Raw genomic sequence first — 13047 nt, 5'->3', positions numbered from 1 at the left:
GAAAATGAACAAGAAATGTGGAAGGTGAACTAGTGCAGCAACAGACAAAACTAATAATAAAAGGCATTATTCAGAACACAGTATTAGTTCAGTTCAGTCACGCAGTTGTATCCTCTACAAATGGTTCATTCACACAAACACACACCCACTTTTTTTTCCCCTCAACATACTGGTGTTCTTATCCTCATTTTCTAGATATGGAAAACACCTGAAGTGGTTACGTTGTTTAAAGTTTTTCCAAAAGCATTTGGCAGTCAAAAGTCAGATCTAAGTCCATCTGACCATCAAAGCTGTGCCCTTCTCAACCTCTGGAACCCACGTGAGCCTTGCTGGAGCCTAGTGATTAAGAGCATCGGGTGGTGAATCTGAAGGGTCGAGGGAAGTACTGGGAGAAAGAACCCTGAGCAGGCACAGGGCTTGAGGTGAGGTGAGTGGGGCGGTGGGAGGATTGCTGGCTTCTTTCTTTTGATTGGTAGTGGACTCAGTTCAGGAGAGTATGAATCCCCCTTGCAAAATCTCTACTGAAACAGTGAGATTGAAGTAAATAACTCAAATGTGTGTTCCTGAAGATTAATCAGCATAGCAGTAAGAGCTTATAATAACTCCTTAGAAGCTCTCATAATTTGGGAGCTCAAATGTAATTTGAGGGGAATGTACTTTGATCTGTGTAATGAACTCAGTCTAGTAAACAAAATACAAAAAGACAGATATTTAAGCCCATGACTTGGACTCCAGCATGGCAACTGTTACATCAGGATGAGATCACAGATTGAGGAAGTGACTGTCTCGGTCTGGGAAAGGTAAGGATCTTCAGAGAAGGCAACATTTGACTCAGAACTTGAAAATTGTGTACGAGTTTTGGAGAAAGAGAAGATGTTGAACAAAGGAAAGGGTAGAAAAAAGGGGGTATAGAGCTGATCGATCAATTTAATATGCACATTTAAAAGCTATAGAGAACTTGTAAATAAAAGACACAGTAAGAAAGTGCTTTGTATTTGTTGAAACTCCATATATGGTGGGGATAATACCTTAATATTCAAAGTTCTTTCATTTGTAACATCTCATCTAATTCACACAATGGAATGAATAGTAGGGATTGGTGTTTGACAAATGTTTTGGGTCCACTGGACTGCTATCAAATACTTTCATTTGGATAGCTTATAAACAGTTGAAATTTATTTTTTACAGTTCTGAAAGCTGAGTTCAAAGTCCAGGCACCAGGAGACCTGATGTCTCAGGAGAGCCCTCTTCCTCATAGGCTTCTCACTGTGTCCTCACACAATGGAGGAGGCAAGGAAGCTCTCTAGGTTTCTTTTTAAGAGAACAGGAACCTCATTCACATATCCCAGCCTTCATGATCTAAGCACTGTCCTAATGGCCTTATCTCCAAAAACCATCACATTTAGTGTTAGGTTTCAACATATGAATTTGGAGGACATTAACAGTCCATAGCACTAAGGGAACTGAAAACTATTTAAATGATTTGATTATAAAACAACCAATTAGTAAAACTGACCTAAAATACAGAACCCTTAAACTTTAATTCACTGCTCTGAGTGGTTTTATCATAAACAAATGACATCTATTTTAACACTAAGAAAGCAAGCTTTGTTGTACATTTGAAAAAATAGAAAGAAATAATACCTTTGCAGGTCTTTAATGACAAGAATTTCTTATGGCATTAGACTGAGTACTTTAACAAGCAAGGGACTTAAATGTGAGAAGTCTTTAATTCAAAAGCATCACATAGCGATGTTCATAGTCAAGAGATGAATAAATTATTCACTCTTCTCTTCTCTGAGAGAAAATCAAAGAACTTATTTTGAAATATTAGACATTTCATAGCAGTATACATTTGCATCTAAAGTCCACTATAATAATTTATCTAACTTATGTGCAGCACTACACTCAGACTTTTGGTTACTCTTAATATCAAAATTTCTCTAACTTCTGGAAGATGTCATATTGCATTGTTGACTTTGAGATTTGTAAGTCAACCTGAAGTTTTTTCTAAGCAACATGAATTTCAGAGCAAGTATTTTTTTTGTAAAAAGTTTTGTGGAGTTATTGAACTTAGATATGATCACGTTCTATTGCTTTTAATGATTTCAACTCAGCTGTTTTATTTCTCTGTTGTGCATATAACGCTGATAATAGTAATAACAAAAACTAGCATTAATTGAGCACTTACCCTAACCCTAGGCTAACATGTTCTGTGTTAATCACTGGTTGAAATATTACCTAATATAATCATCATAACAATGTTTTATTTTATTGTATTTTATATCTTGCTACCAAAAAAATTAAAATGCCAAGGAAGAGGCAGTTATTTAGAAGGAGGAATATTTCTGCCCTTAATTGAGGAGACATGAGTTTAAATACAATCTCTGCTACTGACCAGCTACATGGCCATAGGAAAAAACATGGACTATAAACACAATAAAATCAATTTTTCTAACTACAAATAGTCCCTGATGAGCATGTGAAATAGCTTGTGAAAACACCTAAAATAACATGGCAAAGTAGATAGCTGTGTGTAGCATGCATCAAGGGCCCAATATACTCAGTTTGGTTTATTTACTAGTATTTTATTCCACATGAACACTTAAGTTTACATAATCCTGAAAATATAAATGAGGAGTTCCTTCTCTGCCTAATTAACAGAGTTGATGTTGTAGATCTAATGAAAAAAAGGACATGAAATGATTTGGATGTTGCAAAGTACTGTGCAGTACTGTGCAAACATAGCTGTTATTCTTTTCCCTGGAGCTTAACATATGACAGGTAGAAGCTACTTCCTATTTCAGAAATTCATGATCAGGGAAAAAGTAATTCCAAAGGATCCAAGAATGTATCCTGTGTGTTCAAAACAGGAGCGGACAGTTGTAATTTAGCCCAGAGGAGACACTGTTAAGATGCAACAACTTGGGTATGTGAGCGATGTTTCTGAGAAGGGCACAGAACATTTTATGTTTTTCTGTTCACTGAAAATCTACCTAGAGAAAACAGGCTACAAGAGAGATTTCTATGGGATATAAAGAAGAACCTCTAGACTGTCAAGGTGATAAAATCCTGGCACGGATTATCAAATTAAGTTGTTGAGACTCCTTCCCTGGAGAACTTTGAGAAGGAACAGGCATCTATCTGTTCTAGAAGCCTGAGACATTTAGCTACTGGAGGGCAAATTAAAGACTTCCAGATGGACCAGATGATTTTTCAAGGTCCCTTCCAGCTCAGTTATGTTCTTAGTCAGTCATCAGTTATATTCCATTTGCCAACTTCTCAGTTTTTAAAAGGGACTCACTATATTTCTTAAGGTATAACTCATTTCTAAACTTTAAATTTATTGCCCCAATTATAAGTTTCATTTACTTTAAACACAAAATAGATATAGAACACGAAATGTTCTATAGCTGAATTTAACTTAGAGCTTACATTAAGCATGAACTACTGTTCAATGAGTAGAGAGGACTCTGATAATTCATTACATGTTAGATTGCCATAATACAACACCTGAAATGAAGGAATCACCACAGTCTTATGATAAGAGTTTATTTGGGGTATACCTAGTGGTTCAGATTCCAAGTTCTATACGGCTATGCTTTAGCAAGGATTTATGATTCCTTGGGATATTTTGTTTGTTATCTTGTTTTACTTGAAGAACTTGAGTCTGACTTGTTCCAAATTTTACTCTATAATGAATCTTGGGAGATTCTACTTTGTCTCTGAAAGTATTTCCTCTAAAAGACACTTCAACATATGAATCAATGAACCAAAATGCCACAACCTTGAGACAAAATTAAAGTTGAAGTTGATCATCTTCATATCCCATGTCTTTGGTGTTTTCCATGGTGATTTCCTGGCTAGCAGCATCTTTGCTTACCAAATGTCTTATTGTTCAAATGTTCATGTGTCTAATGAGTTTAAAGTTTCAAAACTTAAGTCCAAGCATAATTTTTTTCTAAATATCACAGAGAAAGAAAAAAAAAAGACATTAAAATTTGTATAATTCTATATAATGGGAGAGAGATGGGACAGAGATATGTCTTGTCACAGTTCAAATCACTGCATGAAGAATGATTCAGATTTGCATTGTGTTCTGAGATCACTGTGCTCTGATATATTAAAATAATGAAAGGGCTTTTAATTATACTGGAAACAGAACCCCTATCTACTTGGCAAATTATATCTCCCTGATGGGTCTAGGATGTATAATATGATAAGTTCACATGGTAAGCCACTTATTCTTATGAAGTGCTGATTATCACAAGTTCATCTAAAGGTGATATTTGAAAGAAGCTTCAATTCAGAGGAGATTTTACAGATTAAATGAGAGTACATGGCTGCTAAAGAAATGCTACTTAAATGCTAGCTTTCATATCTAAAGTTCAAATAATATCCTGCAACATAATCACTTCTCCTGTAAAATTTCAGCTCCATGCCAGTGACCACTGAACTTGCCTCAACTTTGTGTTTCAAGATGAAAAAAAAAAGAGCAGTGATGATTAGCTAGTGGGGTTGGAAGCAGTGCAGGATCAGGTGTGAAGGTACAGAGAAAAATTTAAAAGCATACCATGATTCCAGGACTGCCATTCAGTGTACCGTCTGGTTGGATTTGTGGAGGCAGACAGTACAGAAAAAGCTATACTAGACTGAATTCAATTGTTCTCATTTCTCATCTAAAAACAAAAAAAAATTTAGTGATATAAGTAAATTCTTCACGGTGACAAACAATTGGTGGTAAGACAAAAACTAGAGTTAAGAATCTGGTCTTTCCCAGTCCATGTAGGAGGAAATAGGTAATAGGGTTTAAGAGATTTGTACAACATAACCCAGATATCTAGAATTTTTTTTTTTTAATCATACCATTACACTATATTTTATTTTTATTATTATCATTGATTATCACTAGGAAGCCACTTCCCTCATCCCACACCACCTCAAGTTCCTCGATTTGTCTGTTCCTTGTCCTTGGAAAGAATGCTGGGGAATAACGGGAGGTTGATCGGGAGGTCAACCCCTCTCACATTAAACCAAATATGAAATATGTGAAAGGTATTAACTTGACTGGCTTTCTGATCAGTGCTAACTTCTAAATGAACTACACAAGAGACATTTGCAAATCACATCAGGGAGAGCACAAGAGGTATAATAACCTTCCTCAGGAAGCTGACACTCTGGCTGGTAGAAAGAGGAATCCTCCCATAAAAGGATAGAACAGAATGCTATTCTCATATGACATCCTCAGACAGACAACAGTCTCTCGGAAGTCATTCACAGGCCAAAATAAAAAAAGAGAGCTATGTCAGCTGGAATGAGAAAGAGACACTTTGTGGTGGATTCAAAGCCCTGAGAAAAGAATTGCCTTTGGGTGGAAGTAGGACTTCCACCTCCTAGAGTTAATAGGAAGACAAGCTTAGGGATTCACATAAACCATTCAGCACATTGCCTATCATGTTGAAAACATTCAATGGATATTATTTAATTAATTATCCATACAGAGGTAGAGTTGGAAGAATACTGAAGAGAATCTAAAATTCATGGTTCTCAACCCAGTAGCTAATGGAATAAAATGGAAAAATCATTTAATACTATAGTACCTATTTTCTCATTGATAATATGAAAGGTTTAACCTAGAATGATCACTCGGACCCACTTTCACTCATAAATTCTATGATCCTGGGACATTAACTATTGATTTATTCATCAGTGTTTGCCCACAATAAGCATTTTATCTCAGCTAGAGAGAATTTTCTCTGAATTCTGGACTGAGGGCTAGTTAAGTCTATGACTTCTGTAACATCTGAGCTTCAAACATTTACATTCCAACATCAGAACACTCTTTGCTGACATCACCAACTGCCTTTCTAATTATCATCAGTTTTTTTTATTCATCATACAAGGGCCATTAATTTGCATTTCATATAAAGCTGAACAACACAAATTGCCTAAGAATATAAATGTCTCTGTTCTGTTTCTGGGTGGAAAAGTTAATTTACAGTCCCAGAGAGAAAGAACTAAGAAGGAGAGTTAAAAATTCCATTTAGTGTGTAAGATTTTTTTAAAGATTAGCATCAATGCATATTTTGAAAATTAAGTATCTTAATGAGTGAGGTTCATCTTTGCTATAAGGTATTAAACTCTCAGGAGATTTTTTTTCTTTTTTCTCTACTGAGTAACTATCTTGATGCTTTCCTTGTATCTCATACTGTGAATTAGAAGATTAGTGTTCTGTGTCATTGCATTAATGAAGATTATTATTTCCAACAATAGCCAGAAAGTGATTGGAGGATTAACTCCAGTAACTCAAGCAATTAAAACTCTTGTAGGTTCCTTTGAGGTTTAAAAAAAATTACAGATTGTTAAGAGGAGCTTATTTTTTCAAGATATACAGCTATTGCCAGTATACCTTCTTCAGGGACCAAAAACAACCCCTCATCAAAAGCTGCTTTTGGAAAAGACCATATCTCTCTCTCTCTTTCATCCACTTCTCCTTGTAAGAGTGTTTTAATTTATTTGGCTAATTGACCTTCCATCTTTTAATGTATTCCTTTTGGGGATACCAATTTGTCACTAGCTTCCTGATCCTAAAGTTTGGGAAAAGAGTATCACACGACCCAAACATGGGTGATCATACTTGTTTTCCCTGAAAGGTAGATATTGAGCAAAGTGACACATAATTTTAAAAAATGAATGGAAAGTTATTTTGAGATTTGAGATTGCCCCGACTTTCTGCAACTAAGACCTTAATTCTGAACTCCTGAACTTCTCTGGTTATTATCCTTCCTGTCACTCCATTTGCTTACTTTTCACTTCTTTTTTTCCTGTGAGTCCAGATGTCTCCACTGGTGAATTCATCAACTACTTACAGAAGACATAATACCAATTGTAACTTTATTCAGACAATAAGAGTAAAAGTAAAACTCCCTCACTCATTTGATAAGGGCATTATACCTAACAATAAAGGATTAAAGGAAATGTATATATAAAATAATTTATATTTACATATAATTAATATAATAATGTATAGATAATATCTAACATTTATAAATATATGCAAATATTTTGCATACTATAATAACATATATAGATGTTAAAAGAAAAATCCAATACAACTCATGAACATAGACACAAAAATCTTTTAAAATATAAACATACCAAGTCTCGTGATACATACATTGGACAATACACTATAACTGAGGAATGAAGAATTGAATTAGTATTAAAAAGTCAGTCAGTGGAAATCATCCCATTAACAGGGTAAAGGAGAAAAGATTCTCATTACAATGGATGCAGAAAAGCAACTGATGAAATTCAATACCTCTTCACACTAAATAAAAATATTCAGCAAACAAGAAATAGAGCATCCTTAGGATATAGTGCACCTGCAAATGGACTCCCCCAGTTGTGCTCATGTTAAAGAACCTGCCTGCCAATGCAGGAGCCACAAGAGATGCAGGTTCAATCCCTGCATCAAGAAGATCCCTTGGAGGAGGGGGTGACAATCCACTCCAGTATGCTTGCCTGTCTATTCCTGTCATGGACAGAGGAGCCTGGCAGGCTACAGTCCACAGGGATTCAAAGAGTCTGAAGTGACTTAGCATGCACACATCTGCAAATATTCTAAATCTAACATCATAGACAATTTTAAAGTCATTTTTTTCCTAAAAAGATCAAGAATCAAATAAATAAATGCATAAGTTTTCTCAGAAACATCTACTCAACACCATGATGGAGGTCCTGGTTAATATAACAAAGAGGATAAAGAAATAAAAACTATAAATATGGAAAGAAGATAACATGATTGTGTACATTTAAAAATCCAAAGGAATTTAGAAAGAAACTAACTGAACTAGTAAGTAATTTTGGCATGGGTACAGAATACAAAGTCAGTAAAATACACACACACACAGTCAACAAACAATCAGAAAATAAAATTTTCAAAACACCATTTACTTATAATAGCATCAAAAAAGAAACAAAAATTCTGAGAATAAATATAATGAAACATGCAAGAAGGCAAATATATAGAAAATATTATGTGAAAATATGTAAAATATTACTGATAGACAAAACAAATACAGATTTTACAGGACTTGAGTTTGAAGATTCAATATTAAGATACTGATTCTCCTCAAGTTGATTTACAATATCAAGATAGCCCAATAAAATCCCCAGAAGGCTTTAGACATGAATGAGCTTATAATAACAATTACATGAAAATTCAAGGCCAGAATGTAGAAGCAATCTTGAAAAAACATTACAAGCTTGAAGGACTTATTATAGCTGATTTCATTATTCACTCTGAATCTACAATAATTGGAGAGAGTGGTGTTAATATAAGGATAAACAAAAAATCAAGGATACATAATTAAGAGTACTGAAGTAAACACACAAAATGGTAAATTGATATTAATATGTTACTGGAATTCTACAGATTAATAAAGATTTTTTTCAGCAGTTGATGCAAAAGTTGACTGTTACTTTACACCATGCAGAAAAAATTTTAGATTTATCATAGAGCTAAATATAAAAGCTAAATCTATAAATCTTCTATAGGAAAATAGAGAACATCTTTATAATTGTCATACAGCAAATATTTTTGAAAAATTGTTTAAACTATAATAATGAAAAAGAGTTGATAAATCAGACTTTTTCCAAATAAAAATCTTTGCTCATGTTTCAGATAACAAAACAAATGAGCAAACCCTGAACTGTGGAAAATGTCTCTAATAGTTATCTGACAAAGGACTATTATCCAGGATACAGACCAGTCATAATAAGAAAATAATCCAGTTTAAAAAGTAGTAAAACCACTTGTGAATAAATATTTTATAGAAGATTATGTGCTCTCAATGAGCACTTCATATGACGCTTGGCAATACTAGCTATAATAGATAAATTAAAACTAAAAGGAGGTGTTGCTTCATATCCACTACAATGGTTAACAGTAAAAAGTTTGACATACAAGAACTGACAAGGATGTGGAGAACTGATCCTCTTAGGTAAGGAAGGAAGGTGGAATGTAAGATGATACAGCCAAATTAGAAAACCATTTGGCAGTTTCTAAAATAGTTAAAAACAAAATACCTTATGATCCAATAATAACCAAGAAAATTGAAAGCATATGTACAAGAATGTTGATGAAGATTATTTATAAGAGCCCCTGTTTGAAACATCCCTAATTTCCACGAATACAATATATTAATATTGCTCTGTATTCATAAAATGGGATGCTACCCAGGAATAAAAGGAACAAATTCCTCAGCTACAATCATGAAATATGGATTAATTTTTTAAACACTATACTGAGAAAAAGTACCCAGACACAAAGGAGTATATACACTATGATTCCACATATGAGCATTTAAAGAATAAGCTAAATCAATCTACAGTAATGGAAGCTAGGTTATAGGTTAACTCAGCAGGTGGCAGGACTGACAAATAAGGATCATCAACAAACTTTGTGGAATAATGAAGATGCTGTGTATCTCGATTTCAGTGACGGTAAATCCACGTATATCTACTTATCAAAACTCAATGAAATAAACTATTAACAGCTGCATGTCTTTCTATACGACAAATGGCCACACTAGACAAAAAAAGAGCAGATACCACGGTATAGCACAGGGAACTCAGTTCACTGTCACATGGCAGACGGATGGGAAGGGAGTCTGGGAGAGAATGGACACGTGTATGTGTCCGGCTGAGTCCCTTTGCTGTCCGCTTGAGACTACCACAACATTGTTAATTGGCTACACTCCAACACAAGATAAAAAGTACAGGAATAAAAAGCAGATATAAAAAGAGAGAGACAGAAAATAATTTATATTTGTAGGTTATGAAATCATTTTTGTTAAAGCCATAAACAATATGAAAACACTCTCTTAACAAAGGTCTTTATTAAAGAGACATAATAAAACAAAGGATAGAACATTTTAGTGAGAAGAATCTAACTTATAATAATTAACAGCTGGTATTTTTATATATGGCTTTTGAAGAATTGACTTCTCTGGACTATGACATGTATATAAATGTTCTCGGAGTAGATATTTTTAAAAAATTCTATTTTACAGAAACTAAGATTCAATACTTTGGGCGACTGAGATGATACATTAGAATTAAAATGATTAGTTACTTTATAGAAGTCAATATCAATTATTAGTAATATCATTGTATTATTTATTATTAAAAGAATCATTCCTTGAAATAATGATGTGTCTGCTGTATAGGAAAAATGCAGCTTAATAAATGGAAAACTTAAGCCCTTTATCAACACAACATTAAGTTCACTCCCTAGAAGATCAAGACAGAGCAGTAAGGTTCGAATGAAAATGTGCTTCCCTCAATATCTGGAATGTTAATAAATAGCAGTAAGATCCAATTTAATTTTTTCCCCTGTCACAATATCCTGGTAACTCAAGCAGAGAAAATTGTGGATAATTTGTTTTTGAAATCCAAGTTTATATACTCTGTGTATAAAGATAGTAATCTTTTTTTTTTTAGAAGAAATAAATTTCTCCTTCAATTTGTCAGACAATTTCCCCCACTGTTCTCAGTGCTTAGAATGAAAAGGCTGAGTACTTTGGAATTTGAAAAACGGTTGTACTCAGAACACACACACTCTCACATACACAAATGCAGGTGCTTAGACACATATTCAGACTGCTCTGGGGGAATCACCAAAGCATAATAAAATAGCATTTTGAAACTCAGAATTTTAAAACTCTTTTGTATTTTTGATTCAGTAACTATTTACATATTCATGTAATGATTTTTCTCTCTTTTAAAAGTCTGAAAAGGTTTCTTTGAAATCCAGGGCTCTGATATTACATCATGTATCATTATACTGCATATGCCTGGAATTATTTTCTCAATATTAGATAAGTAGAGATCTCTTAAAGTTGGTGATTTCTATGAATATTACAACAAAAGTGGAAATCCATACAAGTGTAGAACTGTTGGTTTGCAATATATCTGTTGGTTCTGTTTTTCTGGTAACCCCAGAAGTATCTTCTGAGAAAATTCAGAAAGTAGCATGGATCTTGCACCGAAGTTGAGTTCCAAAGTCAAATCAAAGGAAATAAGAGACAGAACACTTCAGGGAATAGATAAGACCTCCTATTGGGTGAAATGTAAAGATTTCAGTTAAAGCTGAAAATGTGCTATGTCATCTGCACCCATTGTGAATATTTTGTTAGTTCACTGGTGAGCCTATCTGTTTCTCTGTGACTTGATTTCACAGCTCTGGTTACTGCTGTCCACAATCAGACAAACACAAAGGGAAGCATTTAGCTGTTCTTCAGCACTGGAAATTTTTCTCCAGAATGAAAAAGGCAGCAGGGAATGCCATTTGTCCTTTGCTTTATTCTGAGCTTTGGTAACTAAGGCACAGGGTCCCCTGGTTCCCATTGATCTGTGCAATACAGAATAGCTAAATTGGCTACTGACAGCCAGCTGGGGCAATTAGCACCAAGACATTGAGAGAGCTTCGTTTTTCTTCTATTTCTGCTAGGTCCAGAAGCTACCTGCATTGCGACAACACAAGGACGGAGACAGAACCGTTGTTCACTGTTGTCATCCCCGTTTAGCACTGCCCCTGCCCCAGAGCAGGCATGTGGTACAACTTGGAAAATTATTGAGTAAAATAGTCCACTGTACTATTTTATAGTTGATCATCTTTACAATTATAACACTGAGTTCAGAGTTGGTCCCTTAAGAGTTGAGAATGTTTTCTATCCCTGGTTTAAAATGCAGTGTGCTTGATATTCTTCCCATTGCCCTTACATAAAGCTGACAAAAAAGACCCCATGCCATTTTTTTGTTTTGTTCTAACCTATCAACCAATATCCAAGGTCCAGACATAAGAAATAATGTGTTTTATGAAGGTGCTATGTTCTTTCTGGAGTCTGAATCTTCTGCTGCCTTCTCCCTCTCCTGTGACAATCCCACTCAGCTCCATGGGAGACTTCCTTCCCAGGCTTCGAACCTCAGATTCAGCATCTCTTTCTCTAGTGAGACAAATGCCCCCAATTTAGGTTGACTTTCCCTTCTAAATGTTCTCACTGAACTGTGCATGCCCCTTTCAGTGAAAGATAACACAAGTGCGCCGTTACTGTATATCTCAAGCACCAGGCCATCCATGTGACAGCGCTGGCACACTTGCTAGTCCTTCTTACTGCTGCTAACTCTGTACTCTCAGAACATCTCTGTTGAAAGGAATAATGGACAAGTGAGTAGACCTATAGAAACTGGCCCTTTTGAGGGTGAATCGGAGGTAATTAAGCCCTGGAATTTGCTGGTGGCGTCACTCAGAGGTGAAGAAGGGCCCCAAAATTCTGTGCTTTGAGATTCTAAGTAGATGTTTATGAATGAAGAAATGACAAAATTGAGTCACAAAAGACAAAGTGCCGTTTAAATGTTTACTTTTGACATATTAACATACCCCTAATTGACAAAATGTTGGGAGGAAATCTCAAAAATCTAAAAAAGATTTTCTGATCAAAGTCCTTTCTGGCTCTAACTCCTTGACGGAAATGAATTTTTCAGAGTCAGAAAAAACACACACCCCAACATTGAGTCCACAGGGCCTCTGAGAACACACAAGTACTCAGCAGCTGCTTAACCTTTTGCTTTCCACAGCCCAGGACCAAAGAGACACTAAGGAATAGTGACCTTTTCTCCCTCAGCAATTTTTGGAGGCAGTAAGAGGCCTCCAGCAGTAATTCCTCTTGGTAACAAGCTAGAGGATTTTGTTACCTACCGAGGGCTCCTCACCTGGGGTGAAATCCTCCCAAGGCTTGTTCAGGAAGGGAATGCCTTTGGGCAGGAGATGCTGAGGGACTAGAGAAGCCTAGGAGTCCAGAGAAGACTGAGGGAATTTTTCAGATCTTTAGGAATCTTAGCATAACCTGTGGGAAGCTGAGGTCCTCTGAGGAAGGACTAAAGGGGACTGAGGGGTTTTGAATGTGTCTTCGGGAACCTGAGGGAATCAGTGAGGAAGAAAATGGGATCTGGAAGTTCTGAAATTACTGCAGGAGCATTGGG

General features: G+C 35.4%; 1 long non-coding RNA gene across 1 annotated transcript; it reads left to right on the top strand.

The window, feature by feature from the left end:
- Positions 1-316: 316 nt before the first annotated feature.
- On the top strand, positions 317-11806 carry LOC139031298 (uncharacterized). Its single transcript, XR_011483783.1, has 2 exons — positions 317-427; positions 11516-11806. It is a non-coding gene; the product is annotated as an uncharacterized lncRNA (long non-coding RNA).
- The last annotated feature ends 1241 nt before the right edge of the window (positions 11807-13047 follow it).

This window comes from Odocoileus virginianus, chromosome 26, assembly GCF_023699985.2.
Source record: "Odocoileus virginianus isolate 20LAN1187 ecotype Illinois chromosome 26, Ovbor_1.2, whole genome shotgun sequence".
Lineage (NCBI taxonomy): Eukaryota > Metazoa > Chordata > Mammalia > Artiodactyla > Cervidae > Odocoileus > Odocoileus virginianus.
The sequence above is the reverse complement of the archived record's forward strand: the minus strand, read 5'-3'. Positions and strand labels throughout refer to the sequence as shown.